Here is a 12,045-nt window from a genome sequence, read left to right as displayed (position 1 = left end):
ATACAATGTAGACATCAGGACAGAGTATTATGAGATAAATGAGAACATTCCATAACAATGAAAGGATCAATTCATTAAAGAGACATCAAACCCTAACATTATATATACTTAATAACAGAGTTTCAAAATTCATAACACAAAAAATAACTAAAAAGGTAAATTAATAAGTTAATAAAATTACAATCATAGTTGGTACTTCCATACTTCTCTTCAGTAATTAATAAGAATAACCAGACAAAATATCAGTAGGAATATAGAAGACTTGAACAATATTATCAAATAACTTGACATAACTGACGTTTATAGAATAACACACGTAAAAATTACAGAATTTTTTTTCAAGAGCATGTGGGTCATTCACTAAAATAGACTCCCCTATAAAACATACTGTACTATGAACAATTATCAGTAAATTAAAGGTATTGAAATCATAGTGTATGTTTTCTGAGCACAAAATAGACAGAATTAAAAATCAATACCAAGGGGTTGGGGTTGTAGCTCAGTGGCGGAGTGCTTTCCTAGCACATGTGAGGTACTGGGTTCAATCCTCAGCACCACATAAAAATGCATAAGTAAAATAAAGGTATTATGTCCACCTATAAATAAATTTTTTTTAAAAAAATCAATACCAATATCTGTTACATGCCCAAATATTTGCAAATTCATATAGTTTTGAATAATCTATGAGAGATAAAGGAAGCATATAGAATATTAGAAAACAATTGGAATTGAATAATAATGGAAATGCAACTCATTAAATCATTAGTACATAATAAAAGTGGGATTGAATACACCAAAACTTTGAGATTTTAATGCAAACATTTAGAAGAGAAGTCTAAAGCCAATGATCTAAGATTCCATCTTAAGTGGCTAGAGAAAGCAGATGAAATGAAATTAATGGTAAGGAGGAAATAATATAAGTGTGGAAATAAGTTAAATTTAAAATGGACAGAAAATAGAGAAAATCAGTGGAACCGAAACATGGCTCTTTGAAACCAGCAATAAAATTAAAAACTTCCTGTTAAATTGGTCTCTCTCACACACATAAAACTCACACCCTATCCAACATGTATGAAAGATGACTCATTTCTAAAGATATTACACACATTAAAAGAATAAAGGAAACATTGCAAACAATTTTGTGGCAACCAACTTGAAAATGTAGATGAACTGGACAAGCTCCTTGAAAGATATAAAATATAAAAACTGACTGGGGTTGGGGATAGAAAATCTGGGTAATTTGCTATTTTGGAAATTTTAATTAGTTAATAGTTTTTAACACTTCTGATAAAGAAAATCCCTGACCAAGGCAAGGTCATTGGGGACTTCTAACAAACCCTTAAAAATAATCATTTGGGGCTGGGGATGTGGCTCAAGCGGTAGCGCGCTCGCCTGGCATGCGTGCGGCCCGGGTTCGATCCTCAGCACCACATACCAACAAAGATGTTGTGTCCGCCGAGAACTAAAAAATAAATATTAAAAAAAAAATTCTCTCTCTCTCCTCTCTCTCTCCTCTCTCACTCTCTCTTTAAAAAAAAAAATAATCATTCATAAGCATGCATAAATTCTTTCAGAAAAGAGAATACTTCTCTATTATGTCAGTATAAACCTAGCAATCAAACTTGAGAAAGACATGACAGAAAAAGAAAAACTCCAGACTAATGTACTTCATTACTTTGGTGTTTAAATCTCCAATAATACTTTAGCAAATTAGGTTCAACAATATATAACCACTCCAGGAATGCAAGTTTGGCTTCATTTTTTTCAAAATCAATCAGGGCAGCTGGTGCAGCTGTAATGCCAGCCACTCAGGAGGCTGAGACAGGATGATCATTCTATTCCAGGAGTTTGAAGCCAGCATAGGCAACAGAGCAAGCCTCCCCCCATCCCGCCCCCCCCCAGCCCCCTCTCTCTCTCTCAAAAAAGGTGCATTCTAAAATAAATCAATGTGATTCACTATCTTATCAAAATAAAAAAGAAAAATCCATGTAATCACCTCAATAGATATAAAGAATATACATATGACAAAATTCATTATTCACTCATGAAAAAGAAAAAAAACCTCACCAAACTTGATCTATAAAAGAAAGTCTCAACCTAGTAAAGTTCATCTGTGGAAAATCTACAGCTAATATATCACACATAGGATGAATGTTTAAGAATTTTGGTAAAACTGTACTAATTAAGATAGTGTGGTGTCAGGATAGATGTATATTTCAGCGTATATAGAGTCTGAAATACACATCAGAATAGAAGTCCAGAAACATACCTACGTTTATACAGTTACTTGATTTTTGACAAAGGTGCTAAGGTTATTTGATGAGGAAAATAAATCTTGACAGCAAATGGCTCCGGAACATTTAAACATCCATATGGAACAAATGAATCTCAATCCTGTGTCTCACCTTGCACAAAAATTAGCTTGAATGGGTTAATAGACCTGATTATAAAGTACAAAATAATAAAATTTCTGAAAGTAAATAGGGGAGAAAGTTTCTGTGATCTTGGAGTAGGCAAACGTGTGTTACATAAGATATAAAAACATTATTTAATAATATTTTTTCTTTATCAAAATTGAGAAACTCCTGCTCTCTGAAATATGCTGTTAAAATAAAAAGTCAGGGCACAAAATGGAAAGAAATATTTTTTTTAACATTTTTTTTCTTAGTTGCAGTTGGACAGAATACCTTTATTTTATTTATTTATTTTTATGTGGTGCTGAGCATTAAACCCAGAGCCTTGCACGTGCCAGGCAAGTGCTCTACCACTGAGCCACAACCCTAGCCCGAAAGAAATATTCTTAACATACATCTTAAAAAAGATTTGTGTAATATCTTGCAAAAGCTCAAGAAGAAGATAACCCAATTTTAAAATGGACAAAAGATTTAAATAGACATTTCACAGACTAAGAAACACATGAAAGAATGTTCAACTTTATTAGTCATTAGGAAAATATAAATTCCAACAGCAGTAAGACACCACTAAATACCCACTAAAATGGGCTAAATTTTAAAAAGTTGAAAATACTGAGTTTTGGTGGAGTATTTAGAATGTTCATACACTGCTGAAGGAAGTGTAAAATGCTTTAATTTACTTTCCAAACAGTTTTTCTAATGTTAAACATTCATCTACTATGAAACCCAGAGATTGTACACCAACATATTTACCCAAGAAAAGGAAAACATATATCCCTACCAAGACTTGTATGCAAATGTTTACAGTAACTTTATTCATAATAGCTGAAAACTGGAAACGGCCCCAAACAAAAGAGAAGTGGAAAAACAAATTGTGGTATATCCATGTAACACAATGTTATTTAGTAATAAAGAGGATGAACTGTAAGTCCATGCAACAGTATGGATGAATCTTGAACATATAATACTAGGCACAAGAAGCCAGACGCAACAGAACACGTGCTGTATAATTCCATTTATGTGAAATGTAAGTAGTGACAAAAAGCAGATTGGTCATTGCCTGGGGCTGGGGGTCAAAGGGCAGAGTAGGCAGGGGCACATGGGAACATTCCTAAAGGTGGGGCTCTGGGGTAGGAATTTCTCTATCTTCTTCACAGGGTGTGGTTGCATGGTTGTATACATTTGTCAAAATGCATCAGTGTCTACTTAAAATGGGTGCATTTTATTGTGTACAAATTATGCCTCAATACATTGGGATTAAAAAGAGAAAAGGATGAAAATATTTTTCTGCCATTGGGGGTAAAGAAGGTTTTTTTTTTCTTTTTTGAATAAGATATAAAAATGACAAACCACAAAGGAAAAGGAGAATTCTGCTACATTAAAATTCAAAACTTACGCATATCAAAAGATACCAACTTCAATGTTAAAAAAAAAAAACACAGATTGGGAGAAGATATTTGCAATGCTATATAACTAAAATAAAGATTAGTATCCAGAATATCTCACAAGCTATTACAAATCAATAAGAAGGCCGCAATCTAGTGGGGGAAAAAATGGCCAGAGTCTCATTAGGCAAATTATAGGTGAAAAAAACTAAATAGCCCATAAACACATAAAAATATGTCCAAGCTCACTATCAAATATGGAAATATAAATAACAATGACAAACTCTGATGGCCTGATAACACACACTGTTGGTAATAGGGAACGGTGACAATGGGTACAATTCTGTATTTCTTCTGGGATGGCATTTTAATAAAACCGTTTGAAGAGGAATTTGGTAAGAGCTAAGGAAGTTGAAGTATGTACCAGATAGTTCCTCATTTAGCTATATACGCCCCCCCCATCCTCAAAGTCGGTGCCAGGAGTTATTAAAATGTGTTGAATACTGCATTGTTTATTAGCCCCAAATTGGGAACATCTTTCTATTAACTGAGCAATGATAAATAAAATGTAGTATAGTCATGTAATGGAAAACGATTCTATAATTAACTGAATAAACTAAATGGATACAACCAACTATGATCGAAGACTTGATGGCTTAGCAAGATCCTGTCTCAAAATTAAAAAATAAAAAGGTCCAGATATGTAGTTCAGTGGTAGTGTGCTTGCCTAGCATGTGCAAAGCCCTGGGTTTAATTCCCAGTAACACATACACACACACACACACATTTTTTTTTCAGAAAAAATTACACTTATGTTAAACATGCACGGACATTTTCTTGTCATTATTCCCTAAAGAATATAGAACAACTATTTGCATGGAGCATCTACATTGTATTAGGTATTATAAGTAATCTAGAGGTGCCAAGAGGGTACATACAAACATTATGCTATTTGATGTGAAGGACTTGAGTATCCTCAGATTTTAGTACCTATAAGTGTGTGTGTGTGTGTGTGTGTGTGTAGATACAGATATATAGATATGTCACCTACAGGGATATAGAAAGGGATAGATATAGATCTATCAATAGATAGTCTGATCTATAGATCTACATCTCTATATTCATTTCAGGGGGGATTGGTTTCAGGATCCCTGTGGATACACACATACGTGTGTGGGTGTTATAGAGAGGGAGCTATGGAAGGATATATACTGCTGAGAAGGACGGTGTGTGCCAGGACCCTAAGAAGGGGCTCCACTATCTATAGCCCCCAAGAAGAGGGCAGTGTTGGGAAGAGGAGGCTGTGGGGGAGTTTCCCAGACCCTGGACGCCTCAGCACAGACCCATCCCGACTCTCCATGAGCAAGGCAGCTCTTTTGAACGCGTGGGCTGCCGCCGCCCAGCACCTTACCCGTGGCAATGAGCTGGAACAAGCGCTCGCGAGCCCTGCGATCCCGCACCACCTGAGCGCTGCGGAATGCCAGATGAGCCAGTCCAGAGGCCTCCAGGGCCGCTCTGTATCGCAACCCGCCTGCGTTTTTCTTCTCTGCTACCATCCCACTTACTTCGGATCCACAGACTTGCTTTGAGGTTTGGCATTTTCACATTTTTAATATAAACTCGAATTCTTAAGACACCAGCATCAAATCCTAATAAAAAAAATATCTGCTTTTCTAATTTTTCCAACTGCCCTTTGTCTCCATAAAGAACAGGTGTATGGGTAGCTTGTAGATGGAAACCTTTTTCCTAAAGAGAGATCTGCTTTCTCTTTCCCCTTATTCTAACCTCAATAATCCCAAATCGGTTTAGGGTTGGAGCCTGCTGTGATTTTTACACTCCTGTCTTCTGAGGCTGCCTTCTGGGCTCGGTTGTGGGGAGGTGGGCTTTGATGTGCCTGAGGCTTGTCTCTGGCTATGGCCCTTCCTGGGTCCTGCTTTGCTTGGAGGAATTTAAAAAGCCTCAGTATCTTGAGCTGGACAGAATCTGCCCCTTTTGTACTGATCCCAGAAAACTGTGGAGAAATGGGAACCACTTCCCTGCCTTCCCAAGAGAGCCCATTGTACTCTCTGTGTTCCCTAGCCAGGGCTGCCCTTGAGACTGGCCCATGTGGACCCCATGAATGGGCTGTATGCCCCTGGCCTTTAGCTGGGTGCAGCCCTGGGGATTCTCCAGTCCAAGGTGAGAATGAGAAAGTTGTGCTCCTGCAGTGCCACCTTCATCCAAGGTCACTGCCCAGGGGGCCTATCACACAGCCTTTGTTTTCTTTCATGCTGGCCACCAGATTCTTGTGACAATATCCTAAAATTGAAATAGACATGCATTTCCTTAGCAATCTCTGTCTTCCTCTCTGCCTCCTTCTACTCATTCATCTGTAGCATCTATTTATGCTGCAGCAGCTATGTTTTAAGCCCTGAAAGATTAGGAGGAGGTGTTCAATGTGATCCCTTCCTTGGAAGAGAAGTGCAGGTATAGAACTTTGAGGGCCAATGGAGGAGGAGGAGGAGGAGGAGGAGGAGGATGGTTTCTGACCATCTGAAAGCTGGCTTCCCAGGCGTGATTGCAAATTGACTTTCCTTGGTAAGATCTGTCACTCTGCACTAAGCACTTGCCTCAGAGGAGGCCTGTGCTAAGCACCTCAGGATTGGGAACAGGTGTATAAGTTGGGGCACACCTCTTTACTGACATTTTGAAGATTCCAGATTCTTGGGAGGAGGCCAGATGACTGGGAGTTAACACTGTGACGAATCAGTTCTTGATAGATATTCAAAGTGGTAGGAAGTTACCACTTGCTGGTGGCCTGACAGTGGCCATTTTTGTTTTCCCAGAGGCCGAGGGACCCAGTCTATACCAAGAACCCATGAGTGGGCCCAGGAGTGATATTTTTTACATGACAAATATATACAAACTTTATTCATTGAATAAATCTTAATAAAGCTGGGATAGGGATTAATCGGGCATTATCTAGAAGAGTTGAACATGCGTATGCCCTTTGATCTAAGAATCATCCAGCATCTCCAGGGTTTGCTCTTGCAACCCAGGACTGACGAGTACTAGCTGCCTTTGTGATCTTGGCCAATTTTTCTCTTCTATTAAAAACAACAATAAAGCCCAGAATCACAATCCAGTTTAGCAGCACATTTTCATCAAACATTGCTGTCCTTGCCTCTGTGGCTTGAGGGTCCCTGCCCGGCTTCCTTCCAGCTGAAGTGGGCTGGAGAGAAACTTCCTAAGCAGGGGAAGTGACACAACTGGACTCTGAGACTGGGTGGAGATTGAAGAGGTGGCAGGGAAGGATGACAACCATAAAGATGATGCCCAACCAATATTAGCAGTGTCCTGCGCCCTGTGCTAAGGGTGTCACACATACAATCTCACTCTGTGCCTGCCTGAACCCTGTGGTGTAGCACGGTCAATCCTATTTTCAGGTGAGAAGACTGAGGGGAAAACAGGTAGATAACTGACCGTTGGTGGCTCTGGAATGTGTATTCTTTGCCATGTTGTCCAACTGACTTGAGAGAAAATGTTGAACAGAGGTACCCACTGGGGTGAGGGTGAGGGCAGTCTAGTGGTGCCGCAGCACAGGGCAGATTTGGGAGGGGCAGGAGGCAGTCGGGTCTAACAAGCCTGTATGTGTGTGGGAAGGTGTTGAGCACTGGGGGAGCCCTGTGGAGAGGGCTTCCTGGGCCCAGCTAAGGGGTCAGGGCTGTGGGGGAAGGGAGCAGGAGGTGGGGGAGAGCCCAGGAGGGAGGCCCAGCCGCTGTGGTGCTTCGGGCGGAAGCCACCCTCCCACCAGCCCTTTTTCATTCACATAAAGCTGGGTTTGTTTCCATTTATCTGCTTGACTTTTCAGCCAAGATGCTGTTAGAAAAACATATTGCTCTAATTTAATCCACATGTGCATTCCCGGGACAGAGTCTAAAAGGAAACTTAGGTCCTGAGTCCCAGATCTAGCATCTCAGTACCATGGATATGGCAGGGAAGGACTCCACACACCCCCCCCACCCCCGAGGATGCTGACTACCTTTCAGGGTCCTCCCTGAAGCCACTGACAACCCCCCACCCCAGCCTCTGCCATGCCCTGAACATGGAGGTAGGAGGGTGGGGGGGGGGGGAGGAAATAGGTGAGAACTGCCCCAGCCCCTACCCACAGCCAGGAGGGTGTTCAGAGGAGAAGGTCAGTGGGCACAGGGGGCGGGGGTGGGGTCAGTACACAAAGGGGGCTGACTTCTAATCAATTCCATCCTCAGAGTCAAGGTCTTAACTCTGGGGCATGCAGTGGTGACATAAGCAATTTGTCCAGTCACGTGGGGAGAGGCTGTCTGCAGGATCAAAGCCACGGATGACCCAGGGCCAGGGCTCTGAGGTGGCACAAGACCACATACAATCTCATTCCCACTCCTGGCTGTGTGTGGAAAGAAGTTTAGGAAGCTGGTCTTGCAGCATGTTTCATTGGTCAAAAGCCAGCAGGGAACAGTCGGTGTGCTCTTTCAAGACTGTCTTCTAATTTGGCTCCTGTCATGTAACTTATTTTGAATTTAATTATGTTATTTAGAGGAAGCAGTTGCTTAAAAATGAGAAAAACTGAAAGGACCTATCTCACAAGACATTTATTCGTGACTGAGCTGGAGACACACACTAAAGGACTTAACCAAAAGGTCTGATTTTGATTCAAGATCTGGGGTCCTTTTGGTGGCTTCTGAGTCATGATTCTGGTGAATTAACCCAGGCAGAAATGATGATCCTCCTTTCCCAAGTTTGCCACCTCCAGGGTTGCTCTCTCTATTCCAAAACCCCTCAGCAAATGCATGTTAGAACCCCCAGGGTATGAAGAAATTGATACTTGAGTCAGCACAGGAATTCATATAAGGCAGTTTATATCTGAGACCCTCAAGGGGGACCTACAGGGACCCCTCTGTCCCTCATGACTTTCAAGAATTGAGCCCACAGACCCCTCAGCTGGACACAGTCAGAAACAGCTTTCATAATGCTTTTAGGTGGTGTCTCAAAGGATGTTTTTGGAAAGAAGGGATCTGGGCAGTTTATAGGGCTTTTGATTTGAACTAAAATGCATTCCTAGTAGAACTGACAAATGAGAGTTAGGGGTGCAAAGTCCTGGGTTCGGTCCCCATCAAGGCACCAAAAAAAAAAAAAAAAGGGAAAAAGAAAAAGGAAATTAAAATAGTAAAAATAATATCTGAGAATAATGTTGGAGTGGGATGAATTTTCATTTGCTGCCTAAGTCAGAGAACAGTCCTTGTCACATCTGTGCCTAGGCAGTATTCTTGGTGTTGCTCTGCCAAAGACAGAGAAGAGGACTCTCTGGACTTCTCTTACATGAAGTTTTAGAATCTTCCAGGTTGCCAGGACTCCCCTGTATCTCAAGTCAGGGGCTCAGCTATGCACCAGGATGCAGCTCTCTGGAGTTTCCTCCAGACTGGGAAGAACCTGGGAGCCCTGAGGCATGGCCAGCACTCTCTGGTGCCCTCCACAGGTGGGCAAGAACAGGGAGGCCGTTCTTGCAAGGACTGGCATCCAAACAGGTTTGAGCAGTTCTGATTCTATGGGGATAGGTCAGTCAAGTTCCCTGCCAAAGTTTTGGTGAACCCCACATGGAGAAGCGAGTAGGCAATCATACATCATTTACAAAGAACCCAGGGTCAGCAAGCAGGCAGAGAATGGAGACCTGGAAAACTAGATTCACAGCTATCCATCCCTGACCTATGGATCCCCAAATAAAGGCCAAGAATGCTGCAGCTCCTGCTGCTGGAGGAAGTAATGGGAAGCCTGGGTAAGGAGGGCCCCAGCAGCAGATACCAGCTGCTACACACAGGCTCCAGAAAGGAAATCTGGCCCCGGAGTTACAGCACCTCCTTAGTTAGGCTGGGCCTACATTTGGGTTTATCAGATTGGTCATTTCAAGTTCCAGTGACCAATTACAATGAAACCGCCTTTCCACATTAACCAAGTTGATCAGGGCAGCACAAACATGTGCCAGATCCCTGGCTCACAAGCATGAAGGTTAACGACAGCTGCCTGTGTTCCTCTGATGGAAACTTTCTTCTGGTTTAACAAGAATTTGATCTGATTCTTTTTTTCCACCAAGGGGCTCGTTCTCTAGACACCGCTCTGTATAGTAACCCTGTAATCTTAGGGTTTAATCCAAACATATTCCAACAACCTATTCTGGTACTCCAAATGAATGTTTATTTTAAAACAATTTGTTATGGCTTTTTTTCCTTCTTTTTGAGGGAGAGAGAGAGAAGGGAATTTCTTGGAGCCAGATTTTTCCTAAGCAGGTCTCTCCACTCGAAAGACTTGTGTCAGATGCTCAAGTCGTAATTAACCACAGAGCTGTTTGGGAGATGGGAGAGGGCATTTGACAAAGAGTTAACAGATGTCATTTCGGTGGCTGCTGGCCCACTGCTGCTGGGTCATTTGTTGGATGGAAGCCGATTCTGCTGCTGTCGTAAACAGAGAGTAGTAATAATTACATGCAGGCTGCATTAGGCATAACAGATTGGATATATAACATTCTGTTAAAACCCAGCTCATATCCTGTTTCTCTGGAGATACAATGGAGACAACCCCTACCTCCTAGTTTTGAAGTCGCCTCCAAGGATCCTCACAGACTTTCCAGGAGGGAAATAGGTCATGTTCTTTCATGGCTCATTCTGCCGAGGACCCAGGGATGGCACAGAGCTCTGCTCAAAAGCGACTGGGGCACGCACTTCACTCAGCCAGCCCCGCACCGCACCACGGAGCTGCCTTTTTCCATTTGAAAAATGAAAGAATTAAATTCAAAACAAACAACTTCAATTTAACACCAAACTACAGGATAACCAATCTTAAAAATGTCACAGCGTAATGGATCTTAATACCCATAGAAAACACAAAAACAGCACCATTGTTCCCCAGCCATGCAGAGCAACCTCGCAGAATCTCACTGAAGGAGAAAGAAGGGAAAAACACCTTATTACTTCCAACCCCTGCGAGCCATTTTGGTCTCCAAAGGTTTTAGGCTGCCCGAGGCCGTGTGTCTGCAGTGTTTCGGGAAATGACTTGCCTTCGCACGATCGCGGCTCTGTTCTGCAGCGAGCCTGCCTGCCCTGGAGCAGCGCCGCTCCATTTCTGGTTAACTCTTCCTTCCCAGGCCTGCCGCTTGCAGGAGCAGGACCGACAGGGCCCAGGGACGCGGAGGACACTGCACACTGCATCCCGGCCTCCTGCAGGGCGGCCAGGATTGTCATCTCTAGGAGCGATCAGCTTCTCAAAGGAGGTAGCCCCTGCAGACCAGCCGGCTGGCTATCCTCACTGCTCTCTGGAGAATCTATTCTCCAAAGGAACTAACTACAAGGCAACTGTCATCAAAACATACAATGCACTGAAGCCAGGGGACACAAGTGAGGCTTTGTGGGCCAAGACGGTGCAACCCACCCTTTTGGGGTTCCCAGCAGGGGACAGCTCTTGTCTATGTCACCCCAGGCAAGGACACTCTCCTGGTCAGTAGGGTGTAAGCAGGGTCCAGCCTGCTACCAGGGCATAGCCTGCTACCAGGGTGTGACTTGGGCCTGAGGATTTTTACTTCCCCAGTGGCATTGACTGAGGGAGACCCAGCGACAGAAACGTGTTTGCACGGCACCTCGGAGCTGGGAGACGACAGAAAACCACTTAGCACTTAAGAGGTTAATACAATTCCTAAGTGTTCAGCAATCACTGCAATTTAGTGCCATTTCGATTATTACACAATAAACAGACCATGTTGTCTCGAAGCAAATTTTTATGAGTATAGCTGAAGGGGCTGCAACTTATTTAGCTGCCGAAACTCAGAGGGAAAGAGCATTTCTGAATGCTAACACCACGGATCAGAAATACAGGTAGCAGAGAGAGGTTATTCTCAGGTCACCGCTCTGGCAACTCAACACCATGACCTTTAAAATGAGTATGTCGTTAGGCGGAAATAAAGTTCACCAAAGTGTTCTTTACACAGAACCATTTTAATAACAATATTGTTGAGTTTCAGAGTGAAAGATTTGGGAATTTCCAGAAACATGTTATGCTCAGGAAAGAACATCATGTTAACATGGGCTGGGAATTCGTGAACCATTTTGGCTATCTTGAATATGCATTGAACACACACACACACACATACACACACACACACACACACACACACACACACACACACACCAGTCCCTTCTTATACATGGAGCACCAGTGTATTATACAGGTGCTTGGGTGCGATGATT

At 42.4% G+C, this 12,045-nt stretch overlaps 1 long non-coding RNA gene across 2 annotated transcripts; it reads right to left on the bottom strand.

Moving 5' to 3' along the window:
* Positions 1-9,974: 9,974 nt before the first annotated feature.
* On the bottom strand, positions 9,975-11,014 carry LOC308637957. Of its 2 annotated transcripts, none has more exons than XR_014019714.1 (3): positions 10,859-11,014; positions 10,391-10,560; positions 9,975-10,260 (listed from the first exon to the last, which is right to left on the bottom strand). It is a non-coding gene; the product is annotated as an uncharacterized lncRNA (long non-coding RNA). The 2 variants fall into 2 exon arrangements; XR_014019715.1 differs by having other exon boundaries at positions 9,976-10,260; positions 10,391-10,564; positions 10,769-10,986.
* Between the last annotated feature and the right edge of the window lie 1,031 nt (positions 11,015-12,045).

The sequence above is a fragment of the Spermophilus citellus genome (assembly GCF_964194105.1).
Source record: "Spermophilus citellus genome assembly, chromosome: 18".
Taxonomy (NCBI): Eukaryota; Metazoa; Chordata; class Mammalia; order Rodentia; family Sciuridae; genus Spermophilus; species Spermophilus citellus.
Note: the sequence above shows the minus strand (reverse complement) of the source record. Positions and strands in the feature narration are given on the sequence as shown.